The sequence below is a fragment of the Dunckerocampus dactyliophorus genome, chromosome 13, assembly GCF_027744805.1.
Source record: "Dunckerocampus dactyliophorus isolate RoL2022-P2 chromosome 13, RoL_Ddac_1.1, whole genome shotgun sequence".
Taxonomy (NCBI): domain Eukaryota; kingdom Metazoa; phylum Chordata; class Actinopteri; order Syngnathiformes; family Syngnathidae; genus Dunckerocampus; species Dunckerocampus dactyliophorus.
Window position 1 is genome coordinate 21,449,484 of NC_072831.1, and position 12,885 is coordinate 21,462,368.

Genomic DNA, 12,885 nt, shown 5'->3' on the forward strand with positions numbered 1-12,885 from the left:
GAGACAGAATAGTGTCAAGCACCGGTGGTGGGTCCGTACCAGCACCAAAACGCTAACAAAGGCGTTCATTATCCACCGTGCCGGTGTTGGTGTTGTTTTTGGATACAGGAAGAAGAAGCGGAAACGAAGCGCATTGCGTCATGACCATCATTTACCGTGCATCGAAACATTGTTCGTGGGATTTTTTTTTTCTTCCCCTACTTCATGCATGTAAACGGGTTATTCCGAATGTTTCAAAAACAGGAATATTGACCTTAACCCAAATATTGAATGCATGTAAATGTAGTCACTGACTACCCCAAAGTATATCATCAAAGTTTCATTTCTATGGTATTGTCCCTTGAGAAGACAGATACTTCATTGATCCTGAAGGATGACACAGTATGATGACATGTTCCAATGTAAAGTAGCGCTAACAAAAATGATTACCTGTTTATTAGAGCCTGGCCGATATATCGGGCCGATTATGACATACCACAGATTAATCAATATCAGTGAAAATGTACCCGATATCTAGTCGATATATAACTTTTTTTTTTTGCTGCGCTGCAGTTCAGTCGCTCCCTTCCAGTGTGTCTCTGTGCTGCCTGTACCTGGCCCCTCCCCCTCACACACGCAGCACAGCGCTCACTCTGCGGCGCTCGCTCACTCAGATGGTTTCGGAGACGAAACGCAAAAAGAAAGTGCATTTTTTTACACCATGGAAAGCTGGGACTTAGTAAAACAATATAACACTACACTTGGGTGCCAGGCTGTCAGGGTCCATCAAGGAGAACATTCTTGTTTTCATGCAGGTTTTAGAGAGCGTATTACAGCGCTTTAACGCTGTACACTATAAGTTGCATCGCACAGATAAAAATAGATGCAACTGTTCATTCTAAATCTAAGACTATTATACCGCCTTTTAAAGTGAAATAAAGATATATGCAGATATACACAGCGTGCCATATCACTTCATACCATGTCGGATTTCCAGGGGCTCACACATTTTGAAAATGTTTAAAGTCATGTATTTAGTTGTCATTTGATATACTGCATGTTTTGAAAGCAGCTACATTGTAAAATAAAATGTAGTTTAGTCCCTTGTATTAAGTCTAGCGCCGCGATGCATGTTTTATTGATTTTGTTTATAGTCAACTTCAGCGAAAAAACTTCTGCTTCAGTATTTGTTTTTTTCAACTGTTTGCGTAGATTCAGTGGCTGCAGATAGAACTCAATAGCTAGTAAATATGACTAAGATGTGTTGTGAATATCCATCCATTTTCTATGTGCTAAGCCTTTTATAAACACATCATGTATTAGTTGAAAAACACCTGACACTAGCCTGCATTATAACTCTCAGCCCAATGCAACCACTTGTTTTTATTTCAAAATGCTCAACTAGAGCTTCAAATTCTAGGCTAATTACCAAAACGCACTAAATGTATATACTTTCATTTGACAGGCAGAAGGGAAGAGTCAAGTGTGGAGGCGTTACATTAGGTGCAACATGTGCCGTGTGCAAGTTAGCCAGGGCTCCAGCAGCAGCAAAGCAAAGAACACTACAAATTTGTGGCAACACCTAAAAGTAAATCACAAAGAGGCATGTCCTTATGTTGACAGTCTTGCTAATTCAACTTCCTTATTTTCATTTGCATGGGTATTATAAGAATGTACCTGTACATCCTGTGTAGATCAATGCTCTTTTTTCATGTAATGGGCGATATCTGTTTTAGGCTGATATATCGGATATCGGCTTTCTTTTAGCCCCCAATATCGGGATCTGCATCGGCCCCAAAAATCCCCTGTCGGTCGGGCTCTACTTTTCCACCTTATATTCACATATCAGCCGATGATACAAATAGCACTCTATGAACATCACTCAAGGTTAAAACTCAGCCAGCAACTTATACCAAGGTACTGTCAATGATTTATTATTTGTTCAGTACGACTGATCATGCTTTTCAGAGTTAGAATTTTTGCTTCAATGCCACACCGATCAAATTGACGTCATATCTACAGCCTTCAACTGAAGCTCATTTCAAGTAAGTAGCTTCTCAAAGAGTGGCCCATGAGGCAACTTATAAAAAGACAGCACTGAACTTAAAAGGGCTAAGGCGTCCATGTGTCAAAAAGGTGAAGTCAGTTAGGCTATGTTGTCATATGAAATAAAGGATTTCTCTTGTGCAATGTACAAAAGAAATGCACAAAATGCAGGCAAAGACCTTTCACTTTCGACAGACTTCTCCATTCAAGCAACTCCAGAATCACAGCGGTAAGAACTCCAAAGTTGTACAATTCTGAATTCAACCACAATTTTCAAGAATATGTGCCTTGAAAGCCTGTCTCGAACGTTGAACCACTGTCATGCATGACATCACACAAAGCGCCAGCATGCCGTGGAAGTCCTCAGCAAATGATTACGTGTTCTTTTGACTTTTTTCCCCACAACTTATTTCAACAGAAAAAACAGCCTCAACAAGGGTGTTAATAGAAGAAGAAGAATGTGAGAAGCAAAAAAAGACTATACAGTAATCCCTCGTCTATGGCACTTAATTGGTTTCACACCCAAACGTGATAAATGAATCTCCGCGAAGTAGGATTTCCTTCATTTACGATCGCCTAAGTTTGTTTTTTAACATTAGCCCTCTAGACATGAAATAACACCCATATAGTCACCTTTAGATTCGTATTACCCAATAGAGTAGAAATAATCAGAGAAAAGAAGCCATTCAAGACAAATAAAACCTGTCACAGTAAATGTGTTCCAGGCGTGTGGACAGGTAGAAGTAGCCTGTGTTATTGTTATTATTATTATTATTATTATTGTGCCTCTTGTGAGTTAATTTAAACCTGCACTGTTCTGGTGATCAAGTCTGGTACTGGTCTCACCCAACAATTATTGACATCCAGTGACCAATGCAGAATGCTACATTTACAATTTTAATTCATCTTCTTAATTGCTTGTTGTATTTTAGTTCATTTAGCCATTTTTATAAAAAAAAAAACCAAAACGCTTAATTTAGGCAGAAAATATGTAACATTTACTTAAATATGCTTTAAAAAAAAACTCACCGTATTTCAAATATAGACACTCGTCTCTTTAGGACAGGCTAATTAACCATCCAAATTATTTTGAAGCTCAAGGAAAACATGTTTAGACCTTTATGTAACTACACTTTTGATGAAAAGATGCTGCAGCCCTGAAACACAATTACACAATTATGTCAGTATGTGGATCTTTTTTATAATACGGGAGTCAGTAAACCACTGAGCTTTCACCACAATGATACCTGCAACCTAAAAAGGATGTACTACCAAGTAGTGTACACAATTTTGATTTCATTGCTTCCAGACACAATTCATCAACAATCAATTATACAAAAATGACAAGAGTTCTTAACTATGAATGTGTCGCTTAATCGATTGTTCCGGCACTCAGTAGTAACCACAATAGCTAATTTTACTGCCATTATTTAACAGGACGGCATCCAATTATTTTCTAATCAGCAGCAGCCTTTCGCGTCCTCAACCACGATTGCTGGAACTGCCAAAGTTTTGCAAAAAACGTTGACTCGGGAGTGGCCAGCAGCCTTCGATTTGACTGTTTTGCAACCATGTAATGGCTCAAATTGCTCTTATTGTCGAACGACTCGGTGAACCGTGAAATGCAATTCATTAGTGAGAAATTTAATTTGAAGATTAAAAAAAAAAAAGGGCAGAAGGAGCCACACATTGAGTTTCTGTCTCTGGATATCAAATCAAGGCGCTTCGTTTGAATGGGACAGACATGCACAATGGAAGGACAGGAACTCACTGACGAGTATCATTTATCTACTGAAGGAGATGTCTACACCACAGTGAGCACAAGCAATAACACTGGATATTAAAGGTCTACACATCCCTGTTTCATGCAAATGCAAAACCACCTGTACAATTCAATGGCAGAACAGTACAGGTGGACACACTTTTTTTTTTGACAGTGTGGTGTCACGTCTGTCCACCTTTCAAGGGAAAGTTTGTATTTTTTTGGCATGAAGTTGTATGACATCCCCATCTGCAGAGTAGTGCAGCAACAGTGACTTACCTCGCACTTGGACCAGCGAACCCCAGTTCTGGTCGGATTTTGGTGATGACAAACGTAGTTCCGGTTAGTTATTGGGCTTACTTAAGTTAAGAGTTTGGCGTCTCAAAACAAAATGCGTTCGAAAGATTACAAAAAGATGACAAAAATGCTGCCTCAAAAAAAAAAAAAAATCAGTCCTCACAAATCGCTTGGCTTTACTTTCTCTGACGTATTAATGCGTGCTGTCCATTGTTGTGCATGTGATGAACATGGACCTGCCGCGAGCGTCGCAGCCATCTTGTTTACGTATTTGTTCCACAGCGGATGAAGATGCAAGGGTCATTTTCATCACATACGCAACAATGGACAGGCGACAGTGTGCAGTGATACAACGAAAGAGAACAGTAATGCCGAGCAATTCGTGAAGGCTGTTTTTTTTTCAAGGATGCATTTTTGTCATGAAAATGTATTACTCTTTCAATCGCAAATTGTTTCCGGAAGCCTAACCCTTTACTTAATAATAACTAACCGAAACTATGTTTCTCATCACCGAAATCCTACCAGAACTGGGCTCACGGGACCAAGTGTGGGGTAAGTCACTGTTGATGGACTACACTGCTGATGGGGATGTCATACAACTTCATGTCAAAAAATACAAATTATCCCTTAAAACTAATACTTTTTGGAAGCTCATATGGATTTAATGATGCTGTCCATTAGTGGAGGAGTATATCAGTCTATCATTGGGTTTTTTTTAATTGTTTTTTTTATTGCTTTTACTGTTTTATTAGTGTCATTATTTTTGTCCATCATTTTTACCTTTCTGTTATACGATTTATTATCAGGCGTCTTGTGTAGTTTTGTGTTTTATTGGCTGCAGTACAGCACTTTGGGCAGTTAACCGTTGGAAATGTGCTATATAAATAATTTTGACCATGACCTTGACCATTTTCCCACATACTGTATCTATGCAAAAGTGCTCAGAATCCCTCAGATGGTGAGACGCAACTGGATTTAGGTCTCACTGGTTCAAAAGAGTATTTGCTCGACAGTAAAATAAGCAAATAAAAGAAAAGGAAAGTCATACAATTATCCTCTACCTTTTTAGCTTCGCTTGTTCTAACACCTCACCAAAAGTGGTTTTATCGATGATGGTATAGTGGGTATAAAAAGTCTACACAAACCTGTTAAAATGCCAGATTTTTATGATGTAATAAAATAACGTGAGTCATTCCAGACCTTTTCCACCTTTTAATGTGACGAATAATTCAAACAATTCAATTGAAAAACAGAGTGATTTTTTTTTTTTTAGGGGAAAGTGGGGAAAAAAATGCAGCCATCTGGAGAGCCTGGTGTGTGAATATTTAGAGGTTTACCCATTAAAATTAGTACTTTTTTTTTTAATAACTAATAATAAAGATGCTTTTTTCCCCCCAAGAGCACTGCAAGTCACGTGCTCAGCCCTCTGTCTTAATCCCTCGACGGCACACCACTATAAAACTAAGCCCAAACTCTTTTGCATACTTGAAGGTTTTTCAAAAAAGTAACAATAATTGCTTTCCTTGGTAACAAATTCCAATCATGAAAGCTTAATTCTGTTACTAATTCAATTACCTTTTTGAGACAGTAACTATAACCAATTACTTTCCTTAAGTAATTTGCCCAACACTGGTAAAGCCATTCTTATGTTAACATTTGTCATTTGGGTCATTGATGTCACATTCGATGCTCACTCTTGTCTTTTATTTTGTGTACCGTTTCTTTTTGTTGTTCCAGACTCTTTTTCCTGGTCCTGGGTGGCGCCACGAGAGACACCTGGGGCCACTTGCCAATTGTCACAGCTCTTACAGGGTTTCCGCTACATGTAATGGATTGTGGCGCAGCGCTCAGGTAAAATAAAAGCCGCTACACCTTGAAAATAATTTTTTTACATGAAAACAATGTAAACTAATACATCGTATGAATGTCAGCCATCGCGAGGGTAGCATGGGTCGTGCGTCACCCACATCATAACCGTCACTTTGTAGATGTCATATGACATCTGTCAGCTGACATTAAGCCCTCTCCTGATTTGCTCTTATGCTGCGGCAGCAAAAAAAAAGTGGAGAACAGACGTCGGCAGCCACACACAAATAATGCAACTTTCATCTTTATAGTAATATTTATGGTTTCATAGTAACAGGTAGATCATATTGATTGTGTGCACCCCGATATACAATGTACATAAATAATCTTATTTAGAAATATACAAAATATACACTGAATATTCTCTATGTACAGTATATAGTAAGAGGTAGATCTTTGGGACATGGTCATATTAAAAGTAGCCCACAGGCTGAAAGCGTGTGAGCTTCCCTGTGCTACATAGATACATGTATAGTTACATATTGACCACAGTTAGTTTGAAATCAAATATCAAATATCAATATCAAATATAAATACATTTCACTATGCTTTATTTTGAAAAACCCGCCACCACAGCTTTGTAAAATCCTAGGGGAAACGCTGTCGTAGGTTCAGCAACTGCAGCAGTTGCTAGTTTCGTCTTCTGCGTTGAGCCTCGCCTTGCCATTTCTGTCTACGTTAGACAGTTGGACTCTAGTAGCTTTCATGCATTAGCTAGCCTTTTGCTATTGCTCTCTTTTTGTTTGCTTTTTGGGTCTCGTGCCTTTGCTCAGCAAAGCTGCAGGTTCTTGAGTTGTTTTTTCTTCTGGCCTTTGACCTTTCTGTGCCCTGTGGACTTATTGTTGGTCAAATAAAGTATTGCTATCTCTACCATCGCCGCTTGTCTGCATGCTGCATTCAGACTGACCCTGACAGTTGGCCTGCTGAAAAGTAAAAATCCTCATACTTTTTCAGTTTTCTTGAATATACCTGATAGTTTCACGCTAAAAATTATATGTAGTAGATCCCCGCTTTTTGCGGCGGTTGGTGACCACCAACGAATGACGAAAATCTGTTTGTAATTGGGCCCGTAAAAATGTCTTTTTGACACATGGCCTGCTCACTCTCCTCCTCCAAACCCTCCTGCAAGCTTAATGTTGACGTTCTCCTCCGACTTGGGATCAACATTTGCATTAAGAGCGACTGTTGTAACTATTAGATCAGATTCAGCTCCGTAAACCTCCCTCGTCGCTCTTCAATATGTCTCACACACATTATAAACACATTTTAAAGTATAAAATGTGTAGGTACTGTACTTCCCACTAACAAATGATCATGTAAGATGATCGATGAGCAGATGCAATCTGAGTCACAATGTCACAAGTTGTTCATTATAACTTTCACTTTTGCATCTTGCACCAACTATGGTGCGTTCAAGGACCGCCAAACAAAGAGGGAAATCTCAACGCTTCACAAGAAAACATTAGTGAAGCATAACGACTAACATGTAAAAATTGTGGCCTTTGTTAACAGTGGTACATCATGTGCTACCTGTATTATCACGTATTTAGACATTACTTCCGACTTAGGGTGAATGAGCTATGTTTTCTGCAGAAGAAAACCTGCCTATTTTCTGAGAAGAAAAAAAAAACTCAAAAATGATTTTTGACTAAAAATCTGCAAGTTTGTAGGGGCGTGAATGCTAAATCACAAATGTGGGGGGGACCCACTGTACTACAAGCCCTGAGCGTGACAGTGCCACCACCATCGTTCATCGTGGTTTTATTTTCGACCAAACATACCTGTTTTGCTACGGGCTTATTGGCGACTTTTTGGAGTATGTTTGGAAAAAATGTTTCCCCCCCCACAAGTCTACCATCTTAGCTCATAGTCAGCCATATGGTGCAAAGAAGAGATTGTTGTCACATGTAGCACACAGCCAGTACTTGCCAGAAATTCCTACAGTTCCTTTTATGTTGCTAGAGGCCTCTTGGCATCCCCCCGACCTGTTTTTTTGGAGGGATGTCCAATTCTCACTGGTGTCACTGTTGCTGCCATATTTTTTTTTCACACGTTGGAGAAAGTTCCTAATAGAACAATGACAGCTAGATAGATAAAGCATATAATTGAGTGAATGTAATCCCTACTGCACCAGTGCCTAGTGCTTACAAAACGTGAGCTACTGCCAATTTTTCACATAAACGCGAAAAAAGTCCTGACATGATTTATCTTGGTCTCTCATCAGACATCACACATCATTGTCATACATCACAAAACCCCGGGACTTGAACTTTTTAGCTCTACTGTCATCTTTTGTTTTTCACTTCACAAAAACATTTTGTGGCTTTATGCCTACAATTCCAGTTGTGGATTTTTGCAATGCCACCACAAAAGGGTACCAGTGATGTCAAAAAGGAGAAATGTGATGATAACCATAAAACAGGAACTTACTGCAACATTGAAAAGCGGAACACACAACACTGTCCTGGCTGCTCAGTAAAATAGGATGGCTAAATTGGCAATAAGAAAACAGGAAATAATCTGCGTTCAGTCATTATATGTGCACAAACTCTGCATGTGCTTCATAGGGTGAAGAAACGTTATTCTTTTTAAGTTTCAATACACAATGGTTAACTTTTTACACTTGCATGACAGTTAGTGTTAAAACGTGCAATACTCCTGCCTTTGTTGTATGCTATGCATAATCAAAGACTGAGTGGTTTAGCATTGTGCGGTTAACTTCTTTTACACAAGGATTAAAACACGTAATGCATGAAGGTGACTTTGTTTTAAAATTAAATGACTATTAAAGAGATATAGTATTAGGTATTACACTAATTTGCATTGTCACCTTAATATAGCTAATATGTTTTGTTATGAAAGCTTAGCATATATACAGTGACACTGGATCTCTAATGCTTAGCATCTCAAATACACAAAATCTATCAAAGTGGCCCCTTGCATCCTTCAGTTTTTTCTGTATGGGCCCTCACTGGAAAAAGTTGCATTTTGTGTATTTGCTATGCACAATGCACACACCAACTTAGGGTGACTATAAAAGCATTTTTACTCTTACATCACTATGTTGAGATGTAAAGGGCAATGAAAAGTATGTGAGGTGAGTTGTGAGCATGTTTATGTCAGCTGCATTGACATATGGGGAAGTGTAAGAAAAATATTGTCCCTTTAAATTGTAACACCTGTCAGAAGAACTGTGCAGGGGGTCTCAGATTACTTAAAAGTGTTGGCAAAAAACTAAACCTTCCAAAAAAATTAAAGCTAAAGGATACCAGGACTGACATAAAACCTTATTAAAAGTAAACCTGTCATACATGTGTCTCCTCCTAGCGAGGTGACTGTCACTAAGGAGGAGGAAGAGCAGGAGGCTGCAGTGTGGAGCTGCTGTCATTATGAAGAGGAGAAAAAAAAACCTCACGGAGCTGTGGGCATCGCAGCTGGTGTGCAGCTTAGATCCACTTTTCCTGGAGCCATCCATTGCATTGGCTCTCCACCATTATCACCATCATCACCCACCCTCACCTCCATGTAGGTCGATGCAAAAGCAAAGAACACACATCCACTCGTTTGTGTGCATGATATTATTAAAAGCAAATAGAATTGGGGGAAAAGGAGCATGCGTGTATACTGTATTGTCATGTTGTGGAAAAAGACTCGCCTACTTACTTGGCCGCGGTCAGTGTGACAGCATGCTGGGGCAGGAGCGCCGAGATCCGAAGTGAAAAAAAGAAAAAAACGACTCCAAAACACTCGATGATCGATCAATCCATCGCGGAGGTTCGGAGCAGTCCGCGCAAGAGCTTCGAATCATGGGCGAGTTTAAGAGAATCTTCGAAGCGGAGCCGGAGCGATCATCTCCGCCTGGAACCACCGCCGCGGTTCATCGTGTGGCTTCCGTGTCCCGTCGGGATTTAAAACTAGACCACACACACATACATACAAGCACACTCATACACAACAACCCCCCTTTTTTAAAGCGCTGCTGCTTAGTTTCGCTTCGGTCGGACTGCTTGTGTCGAGCCGTGGAGCGATCGGCGAGCAGTCGCCGGAGACATGGTGAACAAATCGGCGAGCGGTGACCTACTTCCGAAGTGGCACACTGGAGATGATATTCATGCGCTCAGTGGCTGCGTGCATGCGCCGGGACATCTCGGTCTTTCCAACGCCTAATCACTCATACACCACACCGACATCAACACCACACAAACACACGCACGCGCGCGGACACACACACACACACACACCACTAATTGTGCTCATGCTGAGAGTGCACGAAAGATGTTATGTGAACACTGGGAAGCAAGTACAGTCAGTCACACTAAGGCAAAAGATCTTAAGTGAATGAATGCCCAGAGTCCAGCATTATTAACACTAGTGACAGTGTGCATCGCAGGTATGTGAATGCTGTCATTGAAGCTTTTAGACTTTTCTAAAATACAACAGGAATGCAGATTATGACTGATACAACAAATATACGTTAACGCTGAGAGTACAGTATTAAAACGAATGATAATGTTGAGTCAAATATTCAAACTAAACCTTGCCTAAACATATGAATCAAATATATTATGTGAATGCTGAGAGCTGAATCGACGATTCATGATTAATCGATTATCCAATTAATCAACATCTATTTTGGTAATCGATTAATCGTTTCATTCAAAAATGTACTCTAAATATCCTGATTTCAGCCTCTCAAATGTGACTATTTTTTAAATTTCCTTAGTCATCCATGAAAGCAGACCTATTATTTTGGTGTTTCAGGCAAAACAAAATAGTAACACACATCAGCTTTTGACATTTTTGCCTCTTTCTGATATCTTGCATGCGTAAGAACATTCCCATGTAAAGTATAGGATTTATCCACTTGTACTTCTGCATAGGAAAATGCATACATTTATGCACAACTCTTACCATCCGTGCACACATAACCTAGTGGCAGAACAGTCAAACTACAAATAGCTATGGCTGTGCCTGTCCAGCGCAGGTCATATCATCTTGCTATATGCTTCACAAATTGACCATCAAACAGGCACCACCCCTGCCCCCAGAGCAGATGAGCCGATGCCAAACGCAATGCCTGCCCCTCAAGTTTATTTGTTATTTCGTATTTATTTATTGGTGATTTACATGGAGCCGTACATCAAAGGGATTGCTGCTAAAAAATGTGGGGTTTTTTTTCAATCCAATTCATCGATTAATCGAAAAACTAATCAACCCATTAATCGGTTAAAGTAATTGTTAAGTTACAGCCCTAACTGAGAGTCAAATATTCATACTAATTATACCACCCATTATACAGTCAGTCGTCCATCGTTTATCTTGGTTAAATCAGTTCCAGACTAGACTGCGATAAATTAATTAATTCGCGAAATATAATTCAATATTAATACATTGAATATTTACGTAGTTATGGCATAGAAAATCTGTTTACGGTCGTCTAAATACTGTTTTTAACATTACTGAGCCCTCTAGACATGAAATAACACCCGTATAGTCAACTTTACATTTGTATTATCCAATAATCAGAGAAAATAAGATATATTAGACATAAATAAGATAACAGACTCACATGTTAGCAGTTCCTTGTTTTTTTTCTGGACAACGTACTTCCTGCGTTGATTACTGTCTCATCAGTGTATTGTAATGGCAACTTTAAATGACTTTACACTCATATTACCCAATAGTGAATTTCCCTGCTGTGGGATAAATAAAGTACAAATACAAATGGAAGACATAATCAGAGCAAATAAGCTATTTAAGACGTACCTAAAACTCAGTGCATCAAATTTGTCTAGATACTCAAAGAGTTAAGCATCCACATTAATAATGCTGTGGATTAAATACGTGATGTGAATGCTGCAGGTCAATCATTTGCACTACTGCTACTCACAGAATCATAAACATGTGAATGCTACAATTCAAGCATTTGCAGTCACCATACAATGCAATCTAAATATGTCAATTCTTTAGTTGCATCCAAAATATTACTGCAGTATGCTGAGTCAAACATTCCAACCGCTGATACTGCACACCAGAAATATGTGAAAGTTTAGGGAGTCAAGCATTCACACTATTGAAACTATGGAATTTACCAAACCTGAATATCACTCTAAAAAAATACACTGGAAAAAAAAGCATTGCAACAGTTTACATTCAGTCAAAGGAAATTTGAATTGGCTAGCACTTACACCGTGAATGTTTCCACACATGTTTTTTACCAAAAGTTCTAACGCTTATTGTACAGTTAAACAACATTTCAAAATCATTTTTTCATAATTGCCAATCACAGATTAGCAATACCATATACTACAGCTCAAAGGACCAGAGTGCCATTAGCACACTCGCACTCAGGATGCGATCAACCAAGAACAACAAAATAGCAGGAAATGAACCACATGTGTAATAAATAGTACAACCCTGACTGCTGCACTACTAAGACATCAAAACATTTACAAACTAGCAGCATGTAAAACACAGGTACAATTCAGCAAACACACAGCATTCTGGAAAACACGTAAATACCAGCACGCAACAATGTCAACTTGGTATTCAATGTTATCAAGTTGCTTCAACTTTACATTTGTTTTCACGAATGAATGCAGAAATTCTATTTAAAATTAAACATATTAAGTTAATGTAACTACCAACATTACTATGTATGACTCAGAAAAAAAGCTTCCAACATAATTTTAGTTGAATCTAAATCAATATATTAGAATTTGTCTCTTGAAACAATGTATTTAATTGAAATAGTGATAACACTGAGATGCTCCTCTTTTGTTTTTATGTATATGTTGTTACTGGAATCCTTCTCCACACCGATTGGTTGGAGACATACTTGGTCACTCCATCACCTTCACTTTCAGCTTCCAGGAGGAAGCTCAGCAAGGCACTTGCCATCTTGGAGGAGTGTTTGGGCTCCTTATCATGTTGGA

The 12,885-nt window shown here is 39.0% G+C and overlaps 1 protein-coding gene across 3 annotated transcripts in view; it reads right to left on the reverse strand.

Annotated features, from left to right (window-relative positions):
* The window catches only part of bahd1 (bromo adjacent homology domain containing 1), a 52,115-nt gene that overhangs the window by 17,859 nt on the left and 21,371 nt on the right, over window positions 1–12,885 (reverse strand). The window contains exon 1 of one of the 3 annotated variants that reach the window (XM_054797437.1): window positions 9,614–10,418. The exons of the other annotated variants lie outside the window; for them this stretch is intronic. The gene's annotated coding sequence lies outside the window, so the exon portion shown is untranslated. Of the gene's footprint in view, window positions 1–9,613; window positions 10,419–12,885 lie in introns of those variants that run through there. 3 annotated transcript variants of the gene reach the window in all.